The sequence below is a fragment of the Felis catus genome, chromosome C2 (genome assembly GCF_018350175.1).
Source record: "Felis catus isolate Fca126 chromosome C2, F.catus_Fca126_mat1.0, whole genome shotgun sequence".
Lineage (NCBI taxonomy): Eukaryota > Metazoa > Chordata > Mammalia > Carnivora > Felidae > Felis > Felis catus.
Window position 1 is genome coordinate 126,602,678 of NC_058376.1, and position 16,989 is coordinate 126,619,666.

At 38.1% G+C, this 16,989-nt stretch overlaps 1 protein-coding gene and 1 pseudogene across 6 annotated transcripts in view; one reads left to right on the forward strand and one right to left on the reverse strand.

Annotated features, from left to right (window-relative positions):
• The window catches only part of PCCB (propionyl-CoA carboxylase subunit beta), a 98,919-nt gene that overhangs the window by 62,699 nt on the left and 19,231 nt on the right, over positions 1-16,989 (reverse strand). The window lies entirely within an intron of this gene.
• On the forward strand, positions 6,503-6,770 carry LOC111562297 (annotated as a pseudogene).

Sequence of the window (16,989 nt, forward strand, 5' to 3'; positions counted from 1 at the left end):
TGGGATAGCTACTATCAAACAGAAAACAAGTAATGTTGGCAAGGATTTGGAGAAATTGGAACCTTTGCAAACTGCTGGTGGGAACGTAAAATGGTACAGCCACCGTGGAAAACAGCACAGAGGTTCCTCAAAAATTTAAAAATTACCATGTGATCCAGAAATTCCACTTATAGCAATATACCAAAAAGAATGGAAACGAGGGTCTCAAAGGCATATTTGTGTTGTGTTTTTTTTTGTTTTGTTTTTAGAATTTATTCCGTCACTTGAACCATTTTAAGAAGCAAATTTTATTTTGAGAGAGAGATATGTGCATGAGCAGGGGAGAGCGAGAGGGAGAGAGAGAGAGAGAGAGAGAGAGAGAATCTCAAACAAGTTCCACACCCAGCATGGAGATTGTCACCGGAAGGGAGAGAGATGCTTAACTGACTGAGTCACCCAGGCGCCCCTCAAAGAGATATTTGTACACCTATATTCATAGCAGCATTACTCACAATAACTGAAACACAGAAGCAACCCAATGCCCATCAATGGATGAATGAATAAACAAAATGTGATATGTACATACAACGGAGTACTATTTAGCCTTAAAAAGAAAAAACTTGCTACAACATGGATAAATATTGAGGACATTATACTAAATGAAATAAGCCATTCACAAAGACACAAATAAATACAATATTATTTCACTTATATAAGGTACTTAGTCAAAATCATACTGACAAAGTGGAAGACTGATTGCCAGGGACCTGGGGGAGGGAATAATAGGGGAAACTGCTTAAAGGGTATAGAGTTCCAGCTTGGTTTTGTTTGTTTGTTTTTGTAATCTCTATACCCAATGTGGGGCTCGAACTCACAACCCCAAGGATCAAGAATCACATGTTCTTCCAACTGAACCAGCCAGGCACTCCTAGAGTTCCAGTTTTGCAAGATGCAAAGAGTTACCCAGATGAATACTGGTGATAGTTGCACAACATTATGGATGTATTTACTACCACTGAATGTACACTTAATAATGGTTAAATTGGTAAATTTCAAGTGTATTTTACAACAATAAAAAAAGTTGAAAAAGTTGTCTATACTATGCAAAAAATATCAAGGTACACAGGTGAACTTCCAGCTATGGCAGAGTGAATAGTTTAGAAAACTCTCCTCCAAAACAACAACTATAAAACTGGTAAGAATTATCAAAAACAAACATTTGAAGGCTTAGGAACCCAACCAAATATTAACAACTTGAGAAGTGTTTATTGATTTAAAGTAAAAAAAACCCTGCTAAACTTGAGCTAAGAGCAGCAGCATTCTTAACTCAGGCTGCTACCACTGCCCAAACCAGCTCAATGTCCTTCAGGGTAAAAGAAAATAATACCAGATGGTAATTAAAATCCACAAGAAGCAAGTAACATCATGTGATTAAATATATAATACTGTATAAATATAGTTCTGTCTTGATACTTTAAAAGATTATATAAAGCCATAATTTTAAATAACTTATAAACCTAGCAGCAAAGTGTTAATAAGAAAACAAAGGGGGGTAAAATGGAGCTATATCAGATCAAAGATCCTAGATTTTACCAGAATTAAGTCAGTTTTCATTTGAAGTAGACTCTGATCAATTAAGATACATATTGTAACCCTTAGAGCAAACACCCATTAACTCAACATAATTTTGTTTTGTTTTTTTTAAGTCAGAGGAATTAGAAAGGTATACTAAAAATATGTGCGTAACATGGAAGAACTGGAGTGACATCATAGAAGATACTAGAACAAGAAGTTCTAAGAATCTATGCCTCTAACCCACTATTGAGCTAGCAGGAACTGTCTGAATCAACTATTTTGGAACCCTAGAGTGTAGTGGAAACATCCCCCCCCATCCCTGCAACCCCTTACCAGGGGATTGGCAGCTTATGTTCCTACTGCAGCTAGCTGGTGTCAGAGTAAGCAATAAGAACCCTGTCCTCCAAAACTCAGAGTTATGTGTACTGATTACTGATCATGGTTTTTGATCAATATGGGACCAACAGAGAGGCTGGCAACTGTTTGAACCCTGACAGATTCAAGTAGCTCTCTGGCTGAGATGGGATTTAAAGAGACAGTTTCTCTTCTGGGAGCCAGACTTTTCAGGAAATCTTTGTCAGCTCACTGACGGGCTGCCAGAATCTTCAGTGACCACACTAAACATGTAACATATTTTGCAAAAACAGCTCAGAAAGTCACAAATGGATAGATTCAGCCCCCAAGAAGCAAAACTCTATAGTCTCTAATGAGTGAATTAGATTTCCAACATTACCAGAAATACACATAATTTCCAGTACTCAACAAAGAAATTACCAAACACATAAACAGGCTACTATGGGCCATTCACAGGAAAAAAAAAAAAAAAAAAAAAAAAAAACATTGCTGAGGAAGCTAAAACATTGGAACTGTCAAAGATGTTACAGCAATGGTCTTAAATGGTCAATGCGCTAAAGGAAATCATGAGGGGGGGGAAAAGGGAAATCAGCAAAACAATGACACAATGAGTATGCCAGTAAAGAGACAGAAATAAAAAGAAACCAAACAGTAATTCTGAAGCTGAAAAGGACAAGACCTGAAATTAAAAGCTTACTAGAAGGGTTCAAAAGCAGACTTCAACAAGCAAAAGAAAAATTCAGAGAACTTGAAGACACTGAAACTATTCAGTCTAAGGAGCAGCTAGGCAAACAATGAAGAATAGTGAACAGCCTAAGGAATCTGTAAGGATGCATGACATGTACCAACATACACATTACAGTTATCTCAGAGGAAGAAGCAAAAGATTTCAAGAAATAATGGCTGAAAACTTCCCAGATTTGATGAAAGATGTGAATATACACATCCAAAAATCTCTGAATTTCCATGCAGATAGGATGAATTCAGATCCACACCAAACTCACATTACATTCAAACTGCTGAAACCTAAACACAAGGAGAGGAATTTGAGGGCAACTAGAGGAAGCAACTTGTCACATACAAGAAATCCTCAATAAAATTAACAGTTGACTTCTCATCAGAAATCATAGAGTCCAGGGGTGCCTCAGTGGCTCAGTCACTAAGCATACAACTTTGATTTAGGCTCAGGTCATGATCTCACAGTTCATGAGTTCAAGCCCCGCATTGGGCTCTATGCTGACAGTGCAGAGCCTGCTTGGGATTCTCTCTCTCCCTTCTCTCTCTCTGCCCCTTCCCTACTTGTGCTCACTCGCTCTCTCTCAAAAATAAATAAGCTTAAAAAAAAAATCATAGGGGCGCCTGGGTGGCACAGTCGGTTAAGCGTCCGGCTTCAGCCAGGTCACGATCTCGCGGTCCGGGAGTTCGAGCCCCGCGTCAGGCTCTGGGCTGATGGCTCAGAGCCTGGAGCCTGTTTCCAATTCTGTGTCTCCCTCTCTCTCTGCCCCTCCCCCGTTCATGCTCTGTCTCTCTCTGTCCCAAAAATAAATAAACGTTGAAAAAAAAAATTAAAAAAAAAAAAAAAAAAAAAAAAAAAATCATAGAGTCCAGTAGGATATTATGGTCTCAAAAGGAAAAAGAAAACTGTCAAATATATCCAGCAAAACTATCCTTTAAGAATAAAGGAAAAATTGGGGCGCCTGGGTGGCGCAGTCGGTTAAGCGTCCGACTTCAGCCAGGTCACGATCTCGCGGTCCGTGAGTTTGAGCCCCGCATCAGGCTCTGGGCTGATGGCTCAGAGCCTGGAGCCTGTTTCCGATTCTGTGTCTCCCTCTCTCTCTGCCCCTCCCCCGTTCATGCTCTGTCTCTCTCTGTCCCAAAAATAAATAAATGTTGAAAAAAAAAAAAAAATTAAAAAAAAAAAAAAAAAAAAAAAAAAAGAATAAAGGAAAAATTAAGACATTTCCAGACAAAAGCTGAAGGTTGTTTACAGTAGACATACAAGAAATGCTACAGGTCCTTCAGCCTGAAATGAAAGGACCACAGTAAATACCCTGACACCATGAGAAAAAATAAACACTAGTAAATGTAATTTCCTAAGTAAATATAAAAGGCAGTGTTATTTTGGTACTTTGGTTTGATTTGTAACATCTTCCTTCTTCCTAAGGTATTTAAAAAGCAAATGCACAAAACAAATATAAATCTGTTTGGGTACACAACATATAAAAATATAACTTATGGTAACAACATGGAGAAGGAATAGAGATGTATAAAAGCAGAACTTTCACACACTATTGAAGCTAAACTAGTATTATTCAAACAAAATTGCTGTAAATTTAAGGTGGTAATTGTAATTCCCTAGGTAATTACTAGGGGAAGAATGATGAAAATGAAAGAAGTGAATCCAAACGGAACACTTAAAAAAATGACACTAAAGATTAATAGAGGAACTGAGGAACAAAAGAACGTAACACAGAGAATAGGTAAATAGCAGAAATAAACCCTTTATTGGTAATCATATTAAATGTAAATGGATTAAGTTCCTCTACTAATATAGATTAGATTTAAATCTAGTTTTTAAAAAATAAATAAATGCAAGTAAAATAAAAATCTAGTTTTTGATGGTAATATAGGAAAATCCTCAACTCACCCCCTCCCAACACCACAGTGAGTCTACAGCTACATATGGAACAATTTCCTCTAAGGAAAAAAAAAACCACACATAAAGGCTAAATGAGTGACAACTACACAGAAGAAAACTACACATAGGCAGATATGAGAGACTGAGGCACACTATCACCATAAACTCCACCCCACCTCTGGCACAGTGTCCCACAACCTAGGAAGGAACTCAAAACCTGGACCTTCTCCCTCAGGAGCAAAGAGTTAGAACCCCAAATTGAGAATCCCAAACTTTTAGGATAAACACCTGAGAGATAAGCCCCCAAAACACCTAACTTTTAACTTACCAGGGCTCATGTCCTGAAACCCACAAGACTGAAGCTATCTGGAAAACCATTTTTAAAGGGCAGCTCACACCCTCAAACTCACCCCAAAGCACAACTCAAAGGCAGCAAATTGCACCCAGACTTACAGTGAAGGTGGCTCACATGCTTATATAAAAGCATCAGCCTGAGAGGCAAACGTACACACACACACACACACACACACACACACACACACACATATACATCTAGGAGCCTGCCTGAACAACAACAGGAATGGAGGCTGAGGGGACACCATCCTTGTGGTCTCTTTGCCATGCTCCAGAACACCAGCGTCTCCCAGAAGGCAGCTCTTGAATACACCTGGTGCCCCAATTTTTGCAGGGGCCATCTAGGGGACCGCTCTTGCTTACTTGGTTCTGGAGGCCAGAGGACCTTACATTCCTGGTCTCATGGGACTGTAATAATTGGTGTGACCCAGAAAGGAGCTCACACCATTGAGGACCCTAATTTCTGCGACTGTTTCTAGGGGACACCTCTACATCACCTGACTCTGATGGCCAGTAGGACTTAGACTCCTAGGATCTGCAGGACTGTAACCAAGGAGAAAGAGCTCTTAAGTAGCCATAACCTACAATGCACTACAAGGAGCAACAGGCCCAGGAACTGTCTGTGAAGGACTGTTAGTTCATCATCATGATTGCAGTCTGAGGGCAGACATTTTTTTAATTAGGGATGTATCTTGGGGCCAACTGTAATCCTTTCCAGAGACCTCAAAGGGCAGGCATTATCTTTGCACTCAACCTCTAACAGGCTCCAGTTTACCACTGTCCCCTGGAGGAGAGCTTTTACACGTTTACTAATCCTTCTCAAACTCCCCCAAAAAAACAGAAGAGAGAGGAATTCTTCCAGACTCATTTTACAAGATCAGAATTACCCTGATAGCAAAACCAAAGATGACAGAAAAAAAGAATTACAGACCCATACTCTTGATAAACACAGATGCAAAAACACTCAAAATATTAACAAACCTGATTCAACAATACATTAAAAATATATACCATGATCAAGTGGGATTTACTCAAGGGATGCAAGCTTGGTTTAACATCTACAGTCAGTCACCAGCATATACCACATTAACAAAATGAAGAATAAAAATCATGATCATCGGAACAGAGGCAGAAAAATTTTGACATTTGATAAAATTCAACATCCATTTAAGATAAAATCTCTCAACAAAACAGGTATACAGAGAACATACCTCAACATAATAAAGGCCACGTATAACAAGCCAACAGCTAATATCATACTGAATGATGAAAAGATAAAATCAATTCCTCTTAGATCAGCAACAAGAAAGATGCCCATTCTCACCATTTTTATGCAACCTAGTACTAAAGTCCTAACCAGAGCAAGTAGTTATACACACATACACACACACACACACACACACACACACACACACACACACACACACACACCATCCTAATTGGAAATAAAACTATTTGCAGATGACATATTTTATATAGATATAGATATATAGATATAGATATAAACACTGAACCCTCTAGCGGGTCAAGGTATCAGTGGGAGCAGCCGAGTGGTAGAAGGAGCCATTACAGAAGCTGAAGTTGCCTATTAAGCTGATCAAGATGACAACCTCCCAAAAGCACGGAGACTTTGTGACAGAGCCCATGGGGGAAAAGCCAGTGGGGAGCCAGCAGAGACTGGTGAAGTCTTGGGCAAGAAGCTGGAGAAAAGGGGCTTTGACAAGGCCTATGTGGTCCTTGGCCAGTTTCTCGTGCTAAAGAAAGATGAAGATCTCTTCCAGGAATGGCTAAAGGACACATGCAGTGCCAAGGCCAGACAGTCCCAGGACTGCTTAGGTGCCTTCAAGAGTGGTGTGATGCCTTATTGTGAGGCTCTCTGGGGAGCCCCCAGCCCCAAGGCCCAGCATTGAGTCTCAGAGTTTGCAGCCATGTAGGGACTCCTCCCCTGTCCTGTACAAAGGAAGAGATTTCTGTTGTACTCAACCTCTGCTGTACTTCAAAATCTTTTGGAAGTTCTCTCCCCCTCCAGAAATTCTCCCTCTTGCATGAGTCTCCCTTTTCCTTCCCCTGCCAGTTTCATGTCAACAATTCTCAGCCTCTTCCAGTGGATTCCTGGCCCCTCCCAGACCTCCCACTCCCACCTCCGTCTCTGGTCTGTTTTATGTTCTTTGGCTCCTTTCTTAGCAGAACAGTCACTGTCCTTATAAAGTTTTTTAAATCAATAAAATCAGTGGCCTTCAAAAAAAACAATAAATAAATCCTAAAACTGAAAGGTTCTACCAAAAAACACTATTAGAATACATTCAGTAAAGTTGCAGGACACAAAAATATGCTGCATCTCTACACATTAATAAGTATTAGAAAAAATAACAATAATCCCATTTACAATTACATCAATAAAAAATAAAATACCTGGGCACCTGAGTGGCTCAGTCGGTTGAACACCTGACTTCAGTTCAGGTCATGATCTCGTGGCTCCTGAGTTCAAGCCCCATGTTGGACTCTGTGCTAAAAGCTCAGAGCCTGAGCCTGCTTTGTATTCTGTGTCTCCCTTTCTCTCTGCCCCTCTCTTACTCATGTGTGCATGCTCTCTCTCTCTCTCTCTCAAAAGTAAACATTAAAAAAATAATAAAATACCCAAGAATAAATTTAACCAAGGACCTAATACTGAAGCCTCAAAACATTAATAGAAGAAACTGATGAAAACACAAATGGAAAGATATTCTATAGTTATAGATGGAAAGAACAAATTGTCCATACTACCCAAAAGCAATATGTACATTCAGTGCAATCCCTTATCAAAATTCCAATGGCACTTTTTTTAGAAACAAAAACAAAGAATCCTAAAATTTCTATGAAACTTTAAAAGATCCAAAATAGGGCACCAAAACCCATAAAATACCTAGGAATAAATCTAACCAAAGAGGTGAAAAATCTACACACTGAAAACTATAGGAAGCTTATGAAAAAATTGAAGACGACACCAAAAAATGGAAAAATATTCCATGCTCCTGGATAGGAAGAACAAATATTGTTAAAATGTCGATACTACCCAAAGCAATCTACACATTCAATGCAATCCCTATCAAAATTAAACCAGCATTCTCACAGAACTAGAACAAATAATCCTAAAATTTGTATGGAACCAGAAAAGACCCCGAATAGCCAAAGCAATCTTGAAAAAGAAAACCAAAGCAGGAGGCATCACAATCCCGGACTTCAAGCTATACTACAAAGCTGTAATCATCAAGACAGTATGGTACTGACACAAGAACAGACACTCAGATCAATGGAACAGAATAGAGAACCCAGAAATGGACCCACAAACGTATGGCCAACTAATCTTTGACAAAGAATATCCAATGGAATAAAGACAGTCTCTTCAGCAAGTGGTGCTGGGAAAACTGGACAGCAACATGCAGAAGAATGAACCTGGACCACTTTCTTACACCATACACAAAACTAAACTCAAAATGGATGAAAGACCTAAATGTAAGACAGGAAGCCATCAAAATCCTAGAGGAGAAAGCAGGCAAAAACCTCTTTGACCTTGGCCGCAGCAACTTCTTACTCAACACGTCTCTGGAGGCAAGGGAAACAAAAGCAAAAATGAATGACTGGGACCTCATCAAAATAAAAAGCTTCTGCACAGCCAAGAAAACAACTAGCAAACCTAAAAGGTAATCGACAGAATGGGAGAAGATATTTGCAAATGACATATCAGATAAAGGGTTAGTATCCAAAATCTATAAAGAACTTATCAAACTCAACACCCAAAAAACAGATAACCCAGTGAAGAAATGGGCAAAAGACATGAATAGACACTTCTCCAAGGAAGACATCCAGATGGCCAACCGACAAATGAAAAAATGCTCAGCATCACTCATCATCAGGGAAATACAAATCAAAACCACAATGAGATACCACCTCACACCTGTCAGAATGGCTAACATTAACAACTCAGGCAACAACAGTTGTTGGCGAGGATGTGGAGAAAGATGATCTCTTTTGCATTCTTGGTAGGAATGCAAGCTAGTGCAGCCACTCTGGGAAACACTATGGAGGTTCCTCAAAAAACTAAAAATAGAACTACCCTACAACCCAGCAATTGCACTGCTAGGTATTTTCCAAGGGATACATGTGTGCTGTTTCAAAGGGACACATGCACCCCAATGTTTATAGCAGCACTATCAACAGCCAAAGCATGGAAAGAGCCCAAATGTCCATCGATGGATGAATGGATAAAGAAGATGTGAGATATATAGATATATATATATGTGTATATATATATATATATATATATATGTGTATATATATACACACACACACACACACAATGAAGTATATATATATATATGTGTGTGTGTATGTGTGTGTGTATATATATATATACATATATATATATACACACACACACAATGAAGTATATATATATGTGTGTGTGTGTGTATATATATGTATATGCATACACACACACACACACACACACACACACACACACACAAAATGGAGTATTACTCGGCAATCAAAAAGAATGAAATCTTGCCATTTGCAACTACGTGGATGAACTCGAGGGTATTATGCTAAGTGAATTTAGTCAGTCAGAGAAAGATAAATATCATATGACTTCACTCATATGAGGGCTTTAGGAGACCAAAAGATGAACATAAGGGAAGGGAAACAAAAATAATATAAAAACAGGGAGGGGTAAAAAACAGAAGAGACTCATAAATATGGAGAACAAATAGAGGGTTACTGGAGGGGTTGTGGGAGGGGGGATGGGCTAAATGGTAAGGGGCACCAAGGAATCTACTCCTGAAATCATTGTTGCACTATTTGCTACTTTGGATGTAAATTTTAATAAACAAAAAATTAAATTTAAAAAAATGAATAAAAGATCCAAAACAGGGGCACCTGGGTGGCTCAGTTGGTTAAGTGTCTGACTTTGGCTCAGGTCATGATCTCATGGTTCCTGAGTTTGAGCCCCACGTCAGACTCCATGCTGACAAAGTGGAGCCCGCTTGGGATTCTCTCTCTGCCTGTCCCCCACTAATGCTCGCTCTCTCTTTCTCTCAAAATAAATAAATAAAATCATAAAAAAAAAAAAAACTTAAAAAAAGAAAAAAAGATCCAAAATAGGCAAAGCAATCTGGAGAAAGAAGTAACCTGGAGGTATTTCAAGCTATATTACAAAGCAATCATAATCTAAACAGTATAGGACTGAATTAAAGATAAGACACAAACCAAGAGAAGAGAGCACCCAGAAATAAAACCACACATATATGGTCAATTAATTTATGAGAGAGGAGCCAAGAATATATAATGGGGAAAGGACAGCCTCTTAATTAGTGTTGCAAAAATTGGAAACCCACATGCAAAAGACTCAAACTAGACCACTGTCTTACACTATGCACAAAGATCAACTCAAAATGAATTGAAGACTTGAACATAAAACCAGAAACCAAAACTCACAGAAGAAACCATAGGTAATAAGCTCCTTGACATAGGTCTTAGCAATAGTTTTTTTACTCTGACACCAAAAGTAAAAATAACAAAAGCAAAAATAAACAAGTGGGACTAAATCAAACTAAACGGCTTCTGCATAGCAAAGGAAACCTTCAACAAAATGAAAAGGCAATCTACTGAATGGGAGAAGAGATCTGCAAATCATATCTGGTAACGGGCTAATATCCAAAATATATAAAGAACTCACCCAACTCAACAGAACGTGGGAATTAAATTACACATGGGAAATCAATTAAAATATGGGAAGCTCTGGGGCAAGTAGGTGGCTCAGTCAGTTGAGCGTCCAACTTCAGCTCAGGTCATGATCTCATGGTGTATGAGTTTGAGCCCCGCATCAGGCTTGCTGTTGTCAGTGTAGAGCCTGCTTTGGATCCTCTGTCTCCCTCTCTCTGCCCCTGCCCCACTTGCTCTCGCTCTCTCAAAAAAAAATAAAATAAAATAAAAAATAAATAAAATAAAATAAAAATAAAAAAAATATATATATATATGGGAAGATCTGATAAGACATTTTTCCAAAAAAGACATACAGATGGCCAACAGGTACAAAAGAAGATGCTCAGCTTCACCAATCATCATAGAAACACGAAACAAAACCACAATGAGAGGTCACTTTACTCCTACTAGAATGGGTATTATCAAAAAGACAAGAATTAACAAGTGTTGGTGAGGGTGTGTAAGAAAGGAACTCTTGTGTACTGTTGGCGGAAATGTAAATTGGTGCAACCACAATGGAAAACACTATGGAGGTTCCTCAAAAATTAAGACTAGAGCTACCCTAAGATCCAGTAATTCAACTACTGGGTATCTATCTGAAGAAAACCAAAACACTAATTTGAAAAGATATCTGCACCCTTAAGTTCACTGCAGCATTGTTTACAATAGCCAAGATATGGAAACAACCTAAGCGTCCATCAATGGATAAATGGATAAATTGTGGTACATAGGTACAATGGAATATTATTCTGCCATAAAATAGGAAATCTTGCCATTTGCAACAACATGGATGAACCTCAAGGGCATTATGCTAAGTGAAATGTCAGACAAAGACAGACAAATACTGAATAAGATATATGTGGAAACTAAATAAAATAAATGTATATATATATTTAAGAAGCTTACAGATACAGAGAACAGATGGGGGTGGGGAAGACAGGGAAACAGATTGGGAAGATGCTTTTCAAGTTTAAATAAATTGAATAAAAAATTAAATTAAATTAAAATATCTCCATATTTTTCCACAGGAACCTCACTTTAGAGATGAGGACACAGAATAAAAAAAAAACATTCAGTGAGTGGAGAGGAGTTAAAAATGCCAGAACATCACGGGGACCCTAAGCTTGTCTCATCCCTGAAACACAGCTTTATTTGCATCAAACCATTTTGAACACCTAAGAAATTGATCTGAGGATTAATGGAACAATATGCATAATTGGAACCAGAGAACTTGGCAGGTACATGGTGTGGAGAGGTGAGAGAAAAGCCACAGAGCGACAGAGGGTAGGGAGCCATTTTTTTGCAGAGAGAGGTCAGAGAGAAAAAGAGAAGGTTGGAGGGAGTGCAGTGCATCAAAATCATGCATGAAAAGCACTCCCTCTGACAGAGAAAGAGAAACATATCAACTACCAAAACTGAAATAGGAAGAAGTAAATTTGAACAGACCCATAATCAGTAAAGAAATTCAACTAGTAAATAAAATTCTCCCAACAAAAAAGTCCAGGGCCAGATGGCTTCCCTGGGAATTCTACCAAACATTTGAGGAAGAGTTAATGCCTATTATTTAGAATTTGTTCCAAAAAATATAAAAGGAAAACTTCCAAAGTCATTCTATGAGGCCAGCACTACTTGTTTCCAAAACCAGACAAAGACCCCACTAAAAAGGAGAATTACATACCAATCTCACTGATGAAAATGGATGCAAAAATTCCCAAGAAAGCAAACCGAATCAAACAATACATTAAAAGAATTATTTGCCACGATCAAGTGAGATTTATTCCTGGGCTGCAGGGGTGATTCAATATCCACAAATCAACATGGTATATCACATTAATAAAATAAAAAATAAGAACCACATGACCCTCTCAATAGATACAGAAAAAACATTCAACAAAATAAAACAGCTTTTCTTGATAAAAAAAATCTCAAGAAAGTAGGGATAGAAGGAACATACCTCAAGATCATAAAGGCCATATATGTAAGGTCCACAGCTACTATCCTACTCAATGGGGAAAAATGGAGAGCTTTCCCTCTAAGGTCAGGAACACAAAAGGGTTGTCCATTCTCACCACTACTGTTGAGCACAGTGTAGTAAGTCCTAGCCTCAGCAATCAGACAACAAAACGAAATAAAAGGCATCCTAATTGTCAAAGAAGTCAAACTCCCACCCTTCGCAGACAACATGATACTCTACATGGAAAGCCTGAAAGACTTCAAGAAAAAACTGCTAAAACAGATACATAAATTCAGCAAAGTCACAGGCTATAAAATCACCATACAGAAACCAGATGCACTTCTATACACCAATAATGAAGCAGAAAGAGAAATCAAGGAATCAATCCCACTTACAATTGCACCTAGGAATAAACCTAACCAAAAAGGTAAAAGATCTGTATGGTGAAAACTATAGAAAGCTTATGAAAGAAATTAAAGACACAAAGAAATGGAAAAACATCCCATGCTCACAGATTGGAAAAACAAACACTGTTAAAATGTCAATACTACCCAAAGCAATGTACACATTCAATGCAATCCCTATCAAAACACCAGCATTCTTCACAGAGCTATAACGAACAATTCTAAAATTTGTGTGGAACCACAAAAGACCCTGAAAGCCAAAGTAACATTAAAAAAGAAAACCATGGCACAAAAACAGACACATAGACCAATGGAATAGAATAGAAACCCCAGAACTAGACCCACAAACGTATGGCCAACTAATCTTTGACAAAGCAGGAAAGAACATCCAATGGAAAAAAGACAGTCTCTTTAACAAATGGTGCTGGGAGAACTGGACAGCAACATGCAGAAGGTTGAAACTAGACCACTTTCTCACACCATTCACAAAAATAAACTCAAAATGGATAAAGGACCTGAATGTGAGACAAGAAACCATCAAAACCCTAGAGGAGAAAGCAGGAAAAGACCTCTCTGACCTCAGCCGTAGCAATCTCTTACTCGACACATCCCCAAAGGCAAGGGAATTAAAAGCAAAACTGAATTACTGGGACCTTATGAAGATAAAAAGCTTCTGCACAGCAAAGGAAACAACCAACAAAACTAAAAGGCAACCAACGGAATGGGAAAAGATATTCGCAAATGACATATCGGACAAAGGGCTAGTATCCAAAATCTATAAAGAGCTCACCAAACTCCACACCCAAAAAACAAATAACCCAGTGAAGAAATGGGCAGAAAACATGAATAGACACTTCTCTAAAGAAGACATCCGGATGGCCAACAGGCACATGAAAAGATGTTCAGCGTCGCTCCTCATCAGGGAAATACAAATCAAAACCACACTCAGGTATCACCTCACGCCAGTCAGAGTGGCCAAAATGAACAAATCAGGAGACTATAGATGCTGGAGAGGATGTGGAGAAACGGGAACCCTCTTGCACTGTTGGTGGGAATGCAAATTGGTGCAGCCGCTCTGGAAAGCAGTGTGGAGGTTCCTCAGAAAATTAAAAATAGACCTACCCTATGACCCAGCAATAGCACTGCTAGGAATTTATCCAAGGGATACAGGAGTACTGATGCATAGGGGCACTTGTACCCCAATGTTCATAGCAGCACTCTCAACAATAGCCAAATTATGGAAAGAGCCTAAATGTCCATCAACTGATGAATGGATAAAGAAATTGTGGTTTATATACACAATGGAATACTACGTGACCATGAGAAAAAATGAAATATGGCCTTTTGTAGCAACGTGGATGGAACTGGAGAGTGTGATGCTAAGTGAAATAAGCCATACAGAGAAAGACAGATACCATATGTTTTCAGTCTTATGTGGATCCTGAGAAACTTAACAGAAACCCATGGGGTAGGGGAAGGAAAAAAAAAAAAAAAAAGAGGTTAGAGTGGGAAAGAGCCAAAGCATAAGAGACTCTTAAAAACTGAGAACAAACTGAGGGTTGATGGGGGGTGGGAGGGAGGGGAGGGTGGGTGATGGGTATTGAGGAGGGCACCTTTTGGGATGAGCACTGGGTGTTGTATGGAAACCAATTTGACAATAAATTTCATATAGTAAAAAAAATAAAAAGAAATAAAAAGAAAAAGAAAAAAGAAAACCAAAGCTGTAGGCATCATAATTCTGGACTTCAAGCTGTATTGCAAAGCTATAATCATCAAGACAGTATGATACCAGCACAAAAACAGACACTTAAATCAACAGAGAATCCAGAAATGGACCTACAAATGTATGGTCAACTAATCTTCAACAAAGCAGAAAAGAATATCCAATGGAAAAAACACAGTCTCTTCAGCAAATAGCACTGGAAAAACTGGACAGCGACACACAGAAGAACGAAACTGGACCACTTTCTTACACCACACACAAAAATAAACCCAAAATAGATTAAAGACATAAATGTAAGAATACCCAAAGTATAAAATTCTTGAAGAAAAACAAAGGCAGCAAACTCCTGGACATCAGTTGTAGCATTATCTTTTTCATCTTTCTCCCCAGGCAAGAGAAACAAATGCAAAAACAAACAACTAGGGCTAAATCAAACTAAAAAGCTTTTGCACAGCAAAGGAAACCATCAACAAAACAAAAAGACTACTGAATGGGTCAAGTTACCTGTAAATCACATATCCATTAAATGGTTAATATCCAAAATATATCAAGAACTCCTTTAATTTAAAACCAAACCAAACCAAGCTCCAATTAAAAAATGGGCAGAGGGCCTCAATGGACTTTTCAAAAGAAGATATATAGATGACCAATAGACACAAAAGATACTCAACATTTTTGATGCAAATCAAAACCACAATGAGATATCACTTCGTACCTATCAAAATGGCTCGGATTGAAAAGACAAGAAATAACAAGTGCTGGTGAGGACATAGAGAAAAGAGAACACTTGTGCCCTATTGATGGAATGTACATCAGGTCAGCCACTATAAAAAACAGTATGTAGGGTTCTCAAAAATTTAAACATGGAATTACCATATGATCCAGCAATTTCATTTGAGTATTTATGGGAAGAAAATGAAAACACTAATTCAAAAAGATATACGCACCCCTATGTTCACTACTTTATTTACAATAGCCAAGATGTGGAAGCAACTTAAGTACCCTAAGCAACCTAAGGTAAAGGAATGCCTAAAGAGGTAGTGTGTGTGTGTGTGTGTGCACGCGTGTATAAAAAAAAAGAAATCATGCCATTTGCAACAACACAGATGAACCCAGAGGGTGTTATGCTAAGGGAATTAAGTCAGAGAAAGACAAATACTATATAATTTCACTTACATATGGAATCTAAATTAACAAAACAGAAACAGATGCTAATATGCAAAACTAATGGTTGCTAGAGGGGGTGGGGGAACCAGATAGGTGAAAGGGATTCAGAAATACAAACCTCCAATTATAAAATAAACTCCTAAGGATGAAAAAATACAGCAAAACAAATACAGTCAATATTGTAACAATTTTGTATGCTGACAGACATTAATTATACTTACCATGGCAAGCATTTCATAATTTATGTAAATGTTAAATCAATATGCTATACACCTGAAACTATTATACATCAACTATACTTCAATTTTAAAAAAAGGGGGGGAGAGAGGTTGTTTTATAAAGATAAGCATATAGATCAATGGAAAAGAATGGAGTCCAGAAATTTTTACCTTTATGGCCAATTCATTTTGCACCAAAGTGCCAGGACAATTCAACAGAGACAGAATAGTCATGTCAATAAATGTGAGATAAGGATGAATTTTGACCCTGACCTCACACTATAGACAAAAATTTTATATGTATCACAGACCTAACATAAAAGAGACTGGACAAAATATTCATAACTTTGTATTATTACACAGAGTTCTTACATAGGACAATAAAAGTATAATCTGCAAAGGAAACAAACTGAGTTTTTGGAATTCAACACTTAAAACATTTGTTTCTTAATGGTGACATTTGAAGTGAAAAAAGAAGAGCCATAAGACTAGAAGAAAATACCTGCAAACTACATATTTAATAAAGGACTCGTATTCAAAATATATAAAGAACTCTTACAACTCAAAACCCAATTATAAAAGGAGCAAAAGATCTAAATAGACATTTCAGCAAAGAAGATACACATAGGAAGATGCTTGGGTGCTTCAGTTGGTAAAGCATCCGACCTTGACTCAGGTCATGATCTCATAGTTTGTGAGTCTGAGCCCCGTGTCAGGCTCTGTGCTGACAGCTCAGAGCCTGGAGTCTGCTTCTGATTCTGTGTCTCCCTCTCTCTCTGCTCCTCCCCCACTCATCCTCGTCTCTCAAAAATAAGTATTAGAAAAAATGTTTTGTAAAAGACATACATATGAATAACATGTACATGAAAAGATGCTCAACATGA